The following is a 14,643-nucleotide window of genomic DNA, read 5'->3' as shown; positions in this document are numbered from 1 at the left end:
GCTGCAAAAGGCCTTATAAAAGTTTAAATATTCATAGTGTCCTAAACGGATTCGAACTTCAAAGAGTTATAATAAAAGGGTGGACAACTACGCTACAATATAAAGTAAATGAAGTAAGCTATTGGAAAATAATAATACAATGATGGATTGATCTCATAATGATAATAAAAATATAATCATTATATGCTTGATCCTATATAACATCAATTTACAGGCCCAATCACATAATTATTGATGGCTATTCCCCAAAGACTATCTCACCAAAGAGTAATCAGGATCTTGGGGATACGCTTCCGATAATTATGACTATAATGAATTTGGATATTGTTTTCTTTTATGAGTTTCTTTTCGTTTAGTAGCCTTTAATTATTATGTGAAAAAAACAAACAGTTGATTATTGAACAGAGGCATGTAAAAGCTGACGATTTACATAAAAAGTCAAAGTAAACCTTGAAAAAAGAGTATGTAGTTGTCGAAACAAAATACCACTCGGTCAGTGTGTTGTTTGTTAACTGTTTGGCCGCTTTGTCTGTTTTTTTCGGAATAAAAAACCAGTCTCCGAGGGGAAAAGTTCCTAACAACTCCGTATGAGATTGAATTTACTTTGTAGCTGAAAAAATAGCTCATTAAAGGACTGTCATCCTTCCCGAGATTTGAATTTGCCCTTGGAACCAAAGGGTAAATGTCATACCCAGAGTACGGACTATTCCTTTTCCACTTCAGTATCTTTACGTTCTACTCTCAGCATTTCCTTATTCACTTTCCATGAATAGGATAGCTTATTTAAGAAAGTTTGTAAATACGTCATATATTAATGTAGTATTTTTAATAAGTTTATTTCATGTGCTCAACCACGTTAACGATACCATAAGAGGTGACATTATACAGAGAATTTAACATTAAGAAGTATTCACTTGTATTGCTATGTCTTCAGCGATGTATAACTGAAGTATTCTAGTTGGTTTTGTTGTCACCAAGTCCGATAAAAGTATTATTGTACATCAGATTTTAATATGATTTGTATTTTATATTTTGTATTTAGTGTTGTATACTGTTGAACGAATTGCAATAAAATATGTTAATAATTGTTTGAATTTGTGTGTGGATGTAATTATCTAACAACACTTCAGTTTAAATACGAAAAAGACACATCTGAAAATAACGAAACGTGATGCGCGCAAAATTGAACACCCCAAGGTCAGTCGTCAACAAATGAAAGAATAAAATCCCTAGCAATGACTTCTAGAATTAACTGCCTGTCACCATTCCATCAGGACAGGCAATAAGCAGTGATAATTTTTTTCCTACTAAATATTAAAAAATAATAATAATTTAGAGATGGTTGTGGATTAGTATCTTTTAATTTCTAGGTCTAGGAAGAAACGTGTGAATTAATGTTATCAACTTTAGTTTATACTGTCATCGATATACTGCGCCTAACTATTCTTTTACATCCAAAATAAATATATATAAAAATAAAATCAGGTTTTATCTTTTAATTCTGGGCAAAAACGCTTTTAAAGCAATACTTGGTACTGGCATTCTTAGTGCTCTTCAAGCTTAATTACAAATAGAAAACTCAGTACTTGAAGGAGCTCTGAAATCCATACTTGGAATTAAAATACATTTTAGCGTACTCGTCACAAATTTTTAATATTTCAATTTTCTTCGATATTTTCAATGTCTTTGAGACATTGAAAATATCGAAGACATTGAAGATATGCTGACAAGCCAAAAATCAAAAACACTCAATGCATTTTTAGGTTTTCATCTTATATATATCCCAAGTAAGGTTGGTTGGTCTAGCCACTATATCGATAGAGGCGGACATAGCTTATAATTGAAATTTAGAAGAGCTTATAAACAGTTTTATTGTGCAATATCAATGTAGAGCAAACATTTAATTAATATTATTATGTAATAGTTTTGCATTAAGGTTTCTCTTGTAATAAAAACAAAATAGTAATTGGAGATTTTGTTATATTTGAACGAGAAATGAACGAGGTGAACTCCTGGCAGAATTTGTAGAAGCAGAAAGGCTGTACATTACGAATAGTTTCTTTAAAAAGAGAACTGGAAGAAGATGGGCTTGGCAATCTCCAAATGGAGACAAGAAATGAAATTGATTGCATCCTAACAGATTGCAAAAGAATAATAAAACATGTCGAAGTCATTGGGAAAACCTACTGCGACATTCATTCAGACCACCGTCCAATAAGAACCATCCTCAAAATACATTAAAAAAATGAAGAATGCATACGAGCACTGTCCAACCACAAAAAACGGCTCGAAACAGATAAACCCAGAAGAATTTAGAAAAAAATGTGGACATAGACGAAGATTTAACAAACTTTAACAATCAATTAATGAACCACAAAGAAAAAACCTAGTATGAACTTCCTCCTAAGACCAAGGAACGCCTATCAGCAAGAACAATAGAACTATTGAAGAAAAGAAGAATACTGAAAGATACAGGCAAAGACCGTCTGGAATATAAAAATATTTGTAAACAACTGAGGCAGAATATCAAAGACGACTATAACACATATAGAACAACAAAATTGGCAGAAGCAGCTAGGCTCTGCAGTAGCCTAAAAAGTAGAAAAAGAAATAAATCTAAAGCAACCACTGCCTTCGTAGATAATCAAGGAAACAACACAAATAGAGGTGAAATGGAAAAAATATTAAAATCGTTTTATGAAAACCTTTACTCATTTAAACAAATAATCATAGCTCCAGTACCAGACGAACATTTGGAAATACCATCTATCCTACCCGAAGAAGTAAAAATGGCTATCCACCATATTAAAAATGATCGATCACCAGCAATTGATGGTATAAAATCTGATGAATTAAAAATGGGTGGACAAATACTCTTTAAAGCTTTAGCAGAAAGGTTTACCCAATATATACAATTAAGGAAAGTACCTGATGAATGGAAAACATCAAAGACCATAATTCTGCATAAAAAAGGTAATAAAGAAGATATCAGTAACTACAGACCCATCTGTCTATTAGCACACACATAAAATATTCGCCAGAGTCATCCTAAATAGAATACAAACCTCCATCAACGAAAATAGCTGCAAAGAACAAGCCGGTTTCAAAAAAGGCTTTTCAACAATAGATCACATTCAAACTATCACTCAGCTAACAGAAAGATGCAGAGAATATCAGATCCTACTTTGTCTTCTTTTTATAGATTTTGAAAAGGCATTTGACACTATTGAGCATAACACAGTATTCCAAGCTTAATTAGAACAAGGCGTAGAAAAAGCGTACATCCAACTCATAAAAGATATCTACAAAGAAGGCACAACAAATATCACCCTTTTCAATTACTCATTTAAAATTAACTTAAGCAGAGGAGTACGTCAGGGTGATGTCTTATCACCTAATCTCTTCACATCTACTCTGAACAGCATCATTTGAAAAACTGATGAAAGGTGGAATGAACATTGATGATGAAATGTCAAATATCCTATTATTCGCCGATGATGTTGTATTAATATCTCACTCACCCAGACTCTTAGAATCAATAATGAATAACATAAGCCAAAACTGCCAAAAAATTGGATTTGGAAATACACCTTGACAAAACAAGATGGATGAAAAACAAATACTGTAAAGATCATACAATCACTCCAGAATCCCACACTATTGAAAAAGTTGAAGATTACATCTACCTTGGCCAGTCCATAAAAATGAATCATGACATATCAAATAAAATAAAATTCTTAATCATAAAATGATTAAGAATTACCTACATTACTATGAAATCGATTTCGCCAATAATTTTGCTAACAGAAAAGCAAGAAACATAACATTTTAGAATGTTGAAATTAAAGTTTTACTCCAAAAATAAACATAGTGTTTTAATTTATTTCTCTATACGTCGTTTTGAATTTTTGTAGTATTTTTGGTGTGTACTGAGAGGGGTGGCAAAAGCTCTAGCTACACCGCTGAATAAGAGCCAATCTTTTCAATAGTCACATCTTACCAGCATTAACTTATGGCAGTGAAACATGGAACACAACTTTAAAAGAAGAACAAAGCTTAATAACAACTCAACGGGCAATAGAAAGAAGACTGTGCAATATAAACAAAATAGACCACGTAAGACACACAGCAATCAGGAAGAAGTATGGATTCGAAGATGTAATAACAGCAATCTACAACAGCAAAAGTAGATGGGCAGGACATCTCGCCAGAATGAGAGACAACAGATGGACAGTCAGAGTAACAAACTGGTCTCCGAGAGATACCATAAGGAAACCTGGAAGACCAGCCTTAAGGTGGGAAGACCCAATGGTTAAGAAAGTTGGAAGAAAATGGAGAAGAAAGGCTCAAGACAGGAATAGCTGGACTCATTATGACCTGCAGTCATGGAGAAATCCTGACTGAAATCACAGGTCCATCAAGGTAATCAAGGTAATAACATAAAATAGTTTCGCTAATGGTAAACTCAACATGACCAAAGCATCGTGCTGGTTCTACGGTTTTTCGTGGCATATGCAACCTCATTCAATAATGTAAAATAACGAAATTATTAACCTTACACATTACTAATTCTGAAAGGTACTGGTCATTTCAGTACCATCGACAGGGTGTAGCATAAAGCCAGCGTGCCTCAAGGCGCGGCTTAATAAGGGCGCTCGTTCAGCCATATTGCGGTAGGCGCCTTGGCTACGCTAACAGGAATTGTTAGCGTGGCAAGTGCGGAAAGAAATTTTTTCAAGATTAAACTGATTAAAAATTATTTGCGAACAGCAATGACCTAAGAAAGATTGGTTGGTCTAGCAACTCTATCGATAGAGCCGGACATAGCTTATAATTTAAATTTAGAAGAGCTTATAAACAGTTTTATTGTGCGATATCTCCGTAGAGCAAACATTTAATTAATATTATGTAATTGTTTTGCATTAATGTTTTTCTTGTAATAAAAACAAAATAGCAATTAGAGAATTTCTTATATTTTTGTCTAGTGGCGGCTCGTTGGCTTGGAATCGTGGGGGCGCTGCAACTTTCAAAATATACATACACACTGTAAGTATAGTGTATACGTGTTTGGATAAAATATCAAAATTATGGTAAAATTTAAAAAAAAAATAAACATGAAAAAATATTGTTTATTATCGATAAAATTATAATTCAAAATTACTTTTAAAAAATCCATTACTTTAATTGTAATTGGAATTAAATCCTTTATTTCCAATTACAATTTAATTATAATGTCCAAATATTTAAAAAGACGGAGTAAACACGATAAGCACTACGAACACTCTTCTACTGGCGCAAACTGCATATAAACAACAGTGGAACTGCGCGATGGACAGTGCCGCATTACGCTAATAGCTCGCATCTCACTATGACGTGTATATGCTTGCGCGCGTAGCAATATGACACTGTGGTAAACACAGTGCTGCTAGCGCCCTCCTGAGTGCTACAAGATGGATTTTTATTATTTTTTATACAAAATAAGAGATTTGAATAGGATTAAGGAGAGCAAATATAAACAGACTTACATGGGACATAATGAAGAACTGACAAAACAGAATCAAAGGAACTGTTGAATATATTTCGTGCGAGAAAACATAGTGCGGATAAAATTTAAAATAAAGCAAAGATTTAATGGATTTTTACAAAACAGAACAAAATTTCAAAACTGAGGACACTCATACAGTCAGTCATTTCTCATAGCTTCCATTTGCTTTAATTCCTTTGTGATAGTTTACGTTGCTTTATTTTATTGGTCGCCTTTCGATGGAATGAAAAAATAAGATTGGAATCTTACAGAGAGAGAGATAGAGAGAGAGGAAACTCCAAGAAAAATAAATAGTAGTAGATGATTAACTCGCACCAACTTGATTTTACTAGACAAAGTAAGTCGGAGGATTGGAAGAATAGGAGAAAAAAATAAACTGAACTTTTCGAAAATAGAAGAAACTAGTGGCGCCACCTGTTGTGTCTTTTTGTTGTCGAAAGCGGCAACCTTCATTAGTGTTGTGTGAACTGTTTATGACATTTGTTTCATTAGAAGCCGAGTTATAGTGCCAAGAGTGACTGTGGGTTTTGACGAACGGTCGGAAAATGAGTTTCAAACAGAGTTGCGATTGACTTTTGTGCTAAACTAAGTAAACGTTTTACCGAAGCGCATCAAATTCTTTAAAAAGCATACGGTGATGAATGCTTATCCCGTACTCAAGTTTACGAGTGGTTTAAGATTTCAAAGTGGTCGTGAGACGCTTGAGGACGACGAAAAGCCGGGCTGTCCAAAAACTGGACTCAGCGAAGTTAACATCCAAAAAGTGCGTGATTTCATCAAAGAAAACCCGAAATCGTCCGTGAGATTGATTGAAGATGAATTGGGGATTCCAAAATGAACTGTGCACAACATTTTGACCGAGAGTTTGGGTCTTCGTAAATTGAATTCGCGATTTGTTCCCCACAACTTGACCGACGACCAAAAAATATATCGAATTGAACATTGCAAGGACCTCATTAAAACCTCTCGTAAGGACTCAAACTTCCTTGAAACGATCGTTACTGGTGACGAAACGTGGTGTTTTGAGTATGAGCCCGAAACAAAGCGCCAGAGTGCTGAGTGAAGACCACCAGAAGAGGGGCCTCCCAAAAAAAAGTCGCTTGGAGAAGTCAAAAGTAAAGACAATGCTGATTTCTTTCTACGATTCTAAGGGCATTAAATCAATGGCGAGTTATATCTCGAAGTTCTGAAGCGACTGATAGCGAGAATTCGTCGCGTATAGCATGAATATCGTGACGACCGACCGTTCGTCACAACATACTGTCACTCTTGGCAGTATAACTCGGCTTCTAATGAGTTGACACAACACTGATGAAGGTTGTCGCTTTCCAAAACAATAGATACGACAGGTGGCGCCACTAGTTTCTTCTATTTTCGAAAAATTCGGTTTCTTTTTGGACAGAGGGTGTAAGTTACTTAAAGGATTTTATAGGATAGATGAAGGGGAAATGTTTCAGCACTTTGCTAGATTATGCACCTCTTAGGCCATCCACGTAACAAAAAATATATGATGTTTTTTTACAACCTTTTGTGTGCGAGTAGTGACGATTTCTTACAGTTTTAGACTATAAATTCATTTTTTATATAAAAAAATTCTAATTTTAGTGATAACATCATTTTCTCTTTATTTTTCAATAGAAATTGCAGGATCTACAATTTTAAATTATTCCACTGCATACGGACTTCATAGACTGCCGAACGACTTGCCATAAATTAACAAATTTATACAAAATAGGTCAAAAGCTCAAAATGAAAGCAACAAGAAGGAAATGTAGGGTAAGCTAGAAAACAGGATAAAATATAGGATAGGACAGCAAGTACAGTGTGAAGAAACGCGGACATCTTATGTGCACGGATATAACTCATGGCCTTTAACTAGTAACAAAGTTTGTGTCTAAAATGACACAAATATTAACACTTGATAATCGACTAAGTGGTGAAGGTTTGGGCACGAGTGATGTAAAGGGTTAAAGACACGTCTACGGCCGCTATTAACATTTTTAGGATATTTACAATGTCCGGCAGAGAGACTCACCACACAATTATATTACGTTTTCAATGATCTTATCCAAAATCAACCACAAAAGTTGATTTTGGCTAAATGTTAAATAAACTGATACAGTAACAAATTTCAAATGTAAACTGTGAAAACGAATCGCAATGGCATAAAAAAGTAAACAATAATAAACAAGAAGGGGGGAAAACGGATAAGAAAAAGAAGGAGAAGAAAGCTATTGTCCTATTATCACATTTAGGTTCGTCTTATGCCAGCGTGAATCTAATTAACTCAAGAGTTCTGAAGGTGAGGTCAGATTGCATGAGATAAGAGGCCTGCAAGTGGACCAGTTGTTAGATTCGCTCTCGGCAAAACAGCCAAGTGACCTGCCCTTGATGCTAGTTACACAGTAAGCGCTGGACGTGTCTGCTAGTCGTTGGGAAATACCATCGTTAGGTGAGACTACTCCAGGTTACGCTTTCTGGTAAACTGGTTAAGCATTGGTTTCCACACAGCTCCAAATGAGGTCGTTTTCGTCTTCTCTGTTTAGACTCTTACACATGTAGGCCAGCAGGGGTCACCGCTGTTTTCACGTTTCATGCATTTGCCTTCTTTGCGTGACAGTGTTGTTTCCCCCTTACAAAACTTGCGTCAGTCGCTCACCCCCGCTATAACCGTTAGTTAATGATTGGTTATCACGTGTAGCAAAGCATCCTCTAATGTTTGCCCACAAGAATAAAATCTGGCCACCTGTCCGGTATTCTAAGACATCGTGAATTTTCTTTCTTCTTTTTTTTACAAATATTTGTCCCTTTTGATGAGCTTGCTTTTAAACAATCTTACATCTCTTCCCATTGTAACACATAATGAGGGGGAAATGGAAACCAAACAGTTTACATGGTACCCGGACTTATTCACAAACATCTATTGAGAAATTAAGAGCTCACGCAATTATTGCTTATAGATAGGCAAGTGGTGTCCGGCGCTTGTGTGCAAAACTTTAGTTGGCACCCCTACACCCCTTCAATAAAAAAACACTTGCACATATGGCCGGTGTGCCCCTTTCAATACGTTGCCCAACTTTCAATGGGACCTTGTTCTTTACAAGAAGCAGCAGTAGATCAAGATGCAAACATAAAGTAGAAGGTGTAGCATAACATGTTATTTACGCTAACGCTAACTAAACAGAATCATAGCTCTGCTTCTTTTGCAATACTTGATAATTATCGGGCGATGCTAATCAGCTGTGAACAAGGTGTTTATCGTATAAGTCCTGAACACCTCCAGCACCTGTAGCCACCGCGCACAAACACAGCCAAGAAGATTACTGGTTAAATAATAATAAAAACTCCTATTTTTCACTACTTTTTTAGCATATTCATTACCAAGTGATGTTGCCTGTATTCAAAACTGTTTATATTTTTAATTTGGTGCCTTTAAAAAAGCATTTTATCCATTCAAAAACATGAATTTTGGATTGAGTCACTTTTCCATCATAGTTCAGATCATAGTAATATCGGAAGCTTTTTTTCCGAGTTTTAAAAGGTAGTATTATATATTTTCTGTTTCAAATGTTTGCCATTCATTTCTATAACGAATTCATTAAACATATACTCTATACAAGTAACACGTTTTGCCAAATATTCAAACAGCATCTAAACAACTTTACTAATGAACAGAAATCTTTATTATTATAAAGATTTATGAAGTAAATGAAGTCTAATGAAGTAAATACTCCTATATTTACTTCATTGAATTTCATTAATTAAAATGTATTGATTTTGTCTTTCCAGCACTCAATGAGAAAGCGAATCCGTGACATGAGTAGTGTTATATGTCATGTTAGTCAGGGAGCTTAATGTATATTGTTTGCGCATGGGAATGACGGGCTTTCATCGAAATCGGCTAAGTAATATCCAAATTTTGTGTGTGCTGAAAATCATAGATACAGTGAACTGCTGTCACCAACCAGCAAAGAACAAAGGACGTCGCCATTTTAAAAGTCGTACTACAGTTGCTAAAGGGGAGAAAGTTCAAAGTTCACACCGAAGGTCAAGCACAATGAGCTGAGCTACAACAAGTGCAATAAGCCATTAAGCGACGAAGGGGAAGGGCCGCATTGCTATGGATACGGTCGAAGACAACACTACCAATGCTCTGGGATCTAAGAAACACATGGAAAGCAAAATGAGCTGTGAAACGGACCGAATGGCGATGTCTACAATACCGTGAGAAAATGAAGCCAAAGAAAAGCAATGACGCACATCAAGGTAAGCCCCTTGTTGATCCTAAATTTGCAGATAACTTTGATTCATTCAAACTCATGGTTGAAGACTTGCTAAATACACACATGGAACAAATCAACAAAAAATTCGAGGAGTATGAACATTACATACAGTGCAATAACGTGACTTTTAAAGAAATGTTAGGAATTGTGCGAGACATAAAGACTAAATTAACGGTAGCGATAGAAACACAAGAAAACACTCAAGCGCGAAAATGAAGAATTGCAGAAAGAGGTAAACACAAAACACATTCAGGTGTCAAATGGAGCACATGCTACAAAAAGAAAGAAAAAAAATAACTTCAAATTGAGGGAATACAAAAAAAAAGATAGAAGATTTAAGCAATATCGTGCAACTGATCGACAACATAATTTGCATTCAAGTCACAACCACAGACATCGCCTCCATTAGCCGATGTCTACAAAAAACAAAGAGAGACCACTATAGATCATCGCTCGTTTTACCAACAGAAGGCTGAGAGACTCCATTCTTGCTGCAAGCAAGAAAACAAGGCCGACAACATCGATCCTAACTGAGAAGAAACTCCCAACACCAATCTATATAACTGAGCACTGGACTCCATACTTTAAAAATATTTTATGCCAAGCAAGGAAGACAAAAAACAGAGAAAAACTACAAGTTCCTGTGGACTAAGGATTCACAGATATTTATGAGAAAGAATGAAAACACTCGAGTTTATATAATTGCAAGAGAAACAGACCTACACAGCCTACCAATATAAAATACTAACTCTTCACTTCCTTAAGAACAAGACTAGAAATCACTTAAAAACTATATAATGGAGATCTCAAATACAAGCCAACATATCCAGTCAGCCAATATAAACTTCAGGTTCTTTGACCTTTGAAGAAATGGTCAGACCACATATCCATCAATACCAACTTCACTATCGTCCACACAAACATAGGAAGTATAAAAAAACACTAGCTTACATTGATAGCACTGCTTAACTTCACCATGACAAACACAGATGCGCTAATATTGATCAAAGTTGCAATAAACGACACAGAAATCAACGTATACAACATTAATAATTACCAAACCTACATCTTATGTAGACCAAACAAAAGAGGAGGAGGTATCGTAGCATTTATCAAAGAAAAATACAATGTGACAGAAAAACAAACTCATTTCGAACATGCGGACTAATTTCGAACTAATTTTGGAAATCGCAAATAGCAAAAAAAACATGGTATCAAATACATAATAAATATAACATGCAGATCCCAGATAATAATCCACTCAGCTTTCTGCATAAGTTAGAAGCATGGCTAAGCGGCATCGAACCCCGTACAACACATAGGCTCATCCTAATAGGAGACATTAATATAAATACTCTTGACCACGCTTCTTCAACCACTAACACATACCTTGATATACTATGTCAGTACAACATAAACTCTACCATTAACTCACCAACAAGAGAAGAAATACTCAACATTTCAGTAACACAATCATGCATTGATCATATCAACATACGGGCTCCCATCCATACATATACATCATCAATAATTAACGTCAAAATCGCCGATCACTACTTTGTTTCATTACGTTACCCCCCCCCCACACACACACACACACACGCTCCCACCACCACAAAACTCGATCATATTAAAGGGCATTATCGACAACCTTGTAAAAAATACAGACTGGCATTACCTACTTAAAATAAATGAACCTGTAACTTTATATGAGAACTTCCAACCAATGTTCACAGAAATATATTAAAAAAACCAACAAAGTCTACACAAACGAGGTGATAAACAGACAATAATCCATGGATAAATGGTGACGTTCTAAATAGTATTACTGTAAAGGAAAATCTATGGAAAAGACTAAAAAAGTCACCCAGTAACACTCAACTACAAAGATTATATAAAAACACAAGAAATCAACGAACAATAAAATTCGTAGGGCAAAAAGACGCTACTACTTCCAAAAATTCATGGAATATAACGAAGACGTGAAGCAAACATGGGCAACGAACTAGTAACTCGAAAAAAGAAAACTTCAGCACAAGATTTTATTGCAAAAAAAGCTTCGATCAGGACACAAACCAAGCGGAACTAGAAGACTCATTCAACCATGATTTCACAAACAATATCACACAACTTATAAAACGCAAACTATCAACGATAAACAAAAAATTACCGACACAAAGTGAACAGTAAACTATGTATTTTCCACTTGTAACAAAACAGGAACTGAAGGAAGCACTCTTACAGCTAAAACCAAAGACGACTCCAGGCATAGACAAAATAAGACTCACAGACCTTATTAACACACTTTGAACTAATAAATCCAATACTTTTGAAACTCGTCAACATACTATTCGACACAGGCATTATTCCACAACAACTAAAAACTGCGATAATTACGCCAATTTACAAACATGGTAAAACAAACGATACTCAGAACTACAGACCAATAGCTACCCTACTAGTCATCGCAAAAATTCTAGAAAAAATAACACACACCAGACTACAGAACTGTCTACAGAAGTACAACATCATCTCACAAAACCAATACGGCTTTCAGAAAACAAAAAGCACCATCACTTTATTAGAAGACATCGCCGACACAATAAACAAATCCCTCGACAAAAACAAGTACGCGGTCCTTATACTGCTTGACTTAACCAAAGCATTTGATACACTTGAACATGATATACTTCTCACCAAACTATACTCAATCGGAATAAGAGGAACACTGCATACCTGGTTCAGGAACTATCTCTCAAACAGAACACAAGTAACAAAAATAGGTACATGTCACAGCCGGAGTATACAAATAAAACACGGTGTTCCACAAGGCGCCATCTTATCACTCACTCTATTCAACGTATACATTAACGTAACATTAACATAAGAAGTCAAATATTTCAGTACGCAGATGACCCCGCGCTACTAGCAGTTCACACAGACAACAGCACGACTCTCCCCAAAGCACAACAAGACCTAAATGAAATCACAACATACTTCTACTAAAACTCCATTGTAATCAACGGCACCAAGACACAGATGTTAATAATACATAATCCGAAATCACGGTCCCCGCACCACTATCGCTAGACTATCACACATACCGCTGCATTAACAACAAAAATACCTGCCAATGTCCAGAAATCACCTCCTTAACAAATGAAAATACCTTGGTCTTTACATCTATTGCCACCTTAAATGGGCAAAACGCTTATATACACATCATAAACCAGCATCCAATGCCTACATCCCATCCATAAACAGTACCAAACACATAAATAGTGAAGGCTAATCCTACTCTCTATACCACATTATATATACAATAACATTTATTGTTATTGTATATATAATGTGTAAAAATGCAAAAAAAAAAAAAAATCTGTAATAATCATTATTGTTAATATTATAATAATATACGTTGTGTAAACAGTTATTATTATTATTATTATAAAAACTCCTATATCACGGTATCTGCGAATCCCTACTCAGATACGATATAACAGTCTATGCAACCACATCAAACAGCCGCCTAACAAAATTAGAAACATTACACAGGAAAATCGTGTCAACAGTGATCTGGACACCTTACACGCAACAACCAACATCCGACCAGCACATGACAATACACAGAATCCTGAGCATAAAAAACCTGAAACACTACATAGCATTACTAAAGAATGACTTCAACATCACCTATCAAAACAACAGAGACTAGTTGGCTTTCCTCCTCCAGTTGTACAGATCTTGCATGCAGAGATGCTGAAACATTTGCCATCATTAACGACCTTACACATCCAGATGCCAACCAGAATACCAGATAACCCAAACCACTCCCCAAACATCCTAGATCTCTTCCTCATCAATGATCCCCCCCCCCCCCAAATACACAGTGAAAGTAGTGAGCCTGCTAGGCAATTATGAACACAACTCAACCTAGTGCTCATCTCCTCTCCCATGCAACAACGCTTACATAAACACTCCCATACAAGACTTCTGTCCAACACTATTCCCACCCCTATCACACCCTGATGGCTCTACTGCATCATCACCCACAGAAAAAAGCCAATCTTCTGGCCTCATACTTTGCTTCAAATGCATGCATAACTGACGATGGTAAATGTCCCCCAACCATTCCAGACACCCAACATACAATTCCCTCTATATCCTTTTGCCAGGATGAAATCAGAAAAATACTGTCCCAATTAGACACAGAAAATCCCCGATGACATTCCCCCAATTGTTCTAAACGTTTGTGCTCCAGAACTGACCACTATCCTATGTCACCTATATATACTCTCTTACTCCACTGGAATCTATCCCACTAACTGGAAATTGGCCTTTATTCAGCCCATTCCCAAGAAGGGTGACAAGTCATTGCCATCCAATTACCGCCCTATCTCGCTTACCTCAGTCCTGTCAAAAGTAATGGAAAAAATCATCAATTCCCAACTCCTACACTACTCACCAAATAAATGACTGCAAGTATGGCTTCCGCCACTGCCGATCAACAGCAGATCTACTCACATACGTCGCCCATCTCTGGACAAATGCTATGGAGAGGTTTGGCGAATCTCAAGTGGTTGCACTAGATATCTCCAAAGCCTTTGACCGGATCTGGCACAAAGGCCTACTAGGCAAACTACCATCATTCTGCCTGACCCAGGACTTCTGTAGTTGGATTGCCAGCTTTCTGTCTGGACGCACACTGTGTATGATGGTGGACGGCTCCCTATCCTCGCACCACTCAATTAATGCTGGGGTCCCACAAGGCTCTGTCCTCTCACCAACTCTGATCCTGCTGTACTTCAACGACCT

The sequence above is a fragment of the Typopeltis vanoorti genome, chromosome 26, assembly GCF_054136105.1.
Source record: "Typopeltis vanoorti isolate ZY-2024b chromosome 26, IOZ_Tvanoo_1.0, whole genome shotgun sequence".
Taxonomy (NCBI): Eukaryota; Metazoa; Arthropoda; class Arachnida; order Uropygi; family Thelyphonidae; genus Typopeltis; species Typopeltis vanoorti.
Note: the sequence above shows the minus strand (reverse complement) of the source record.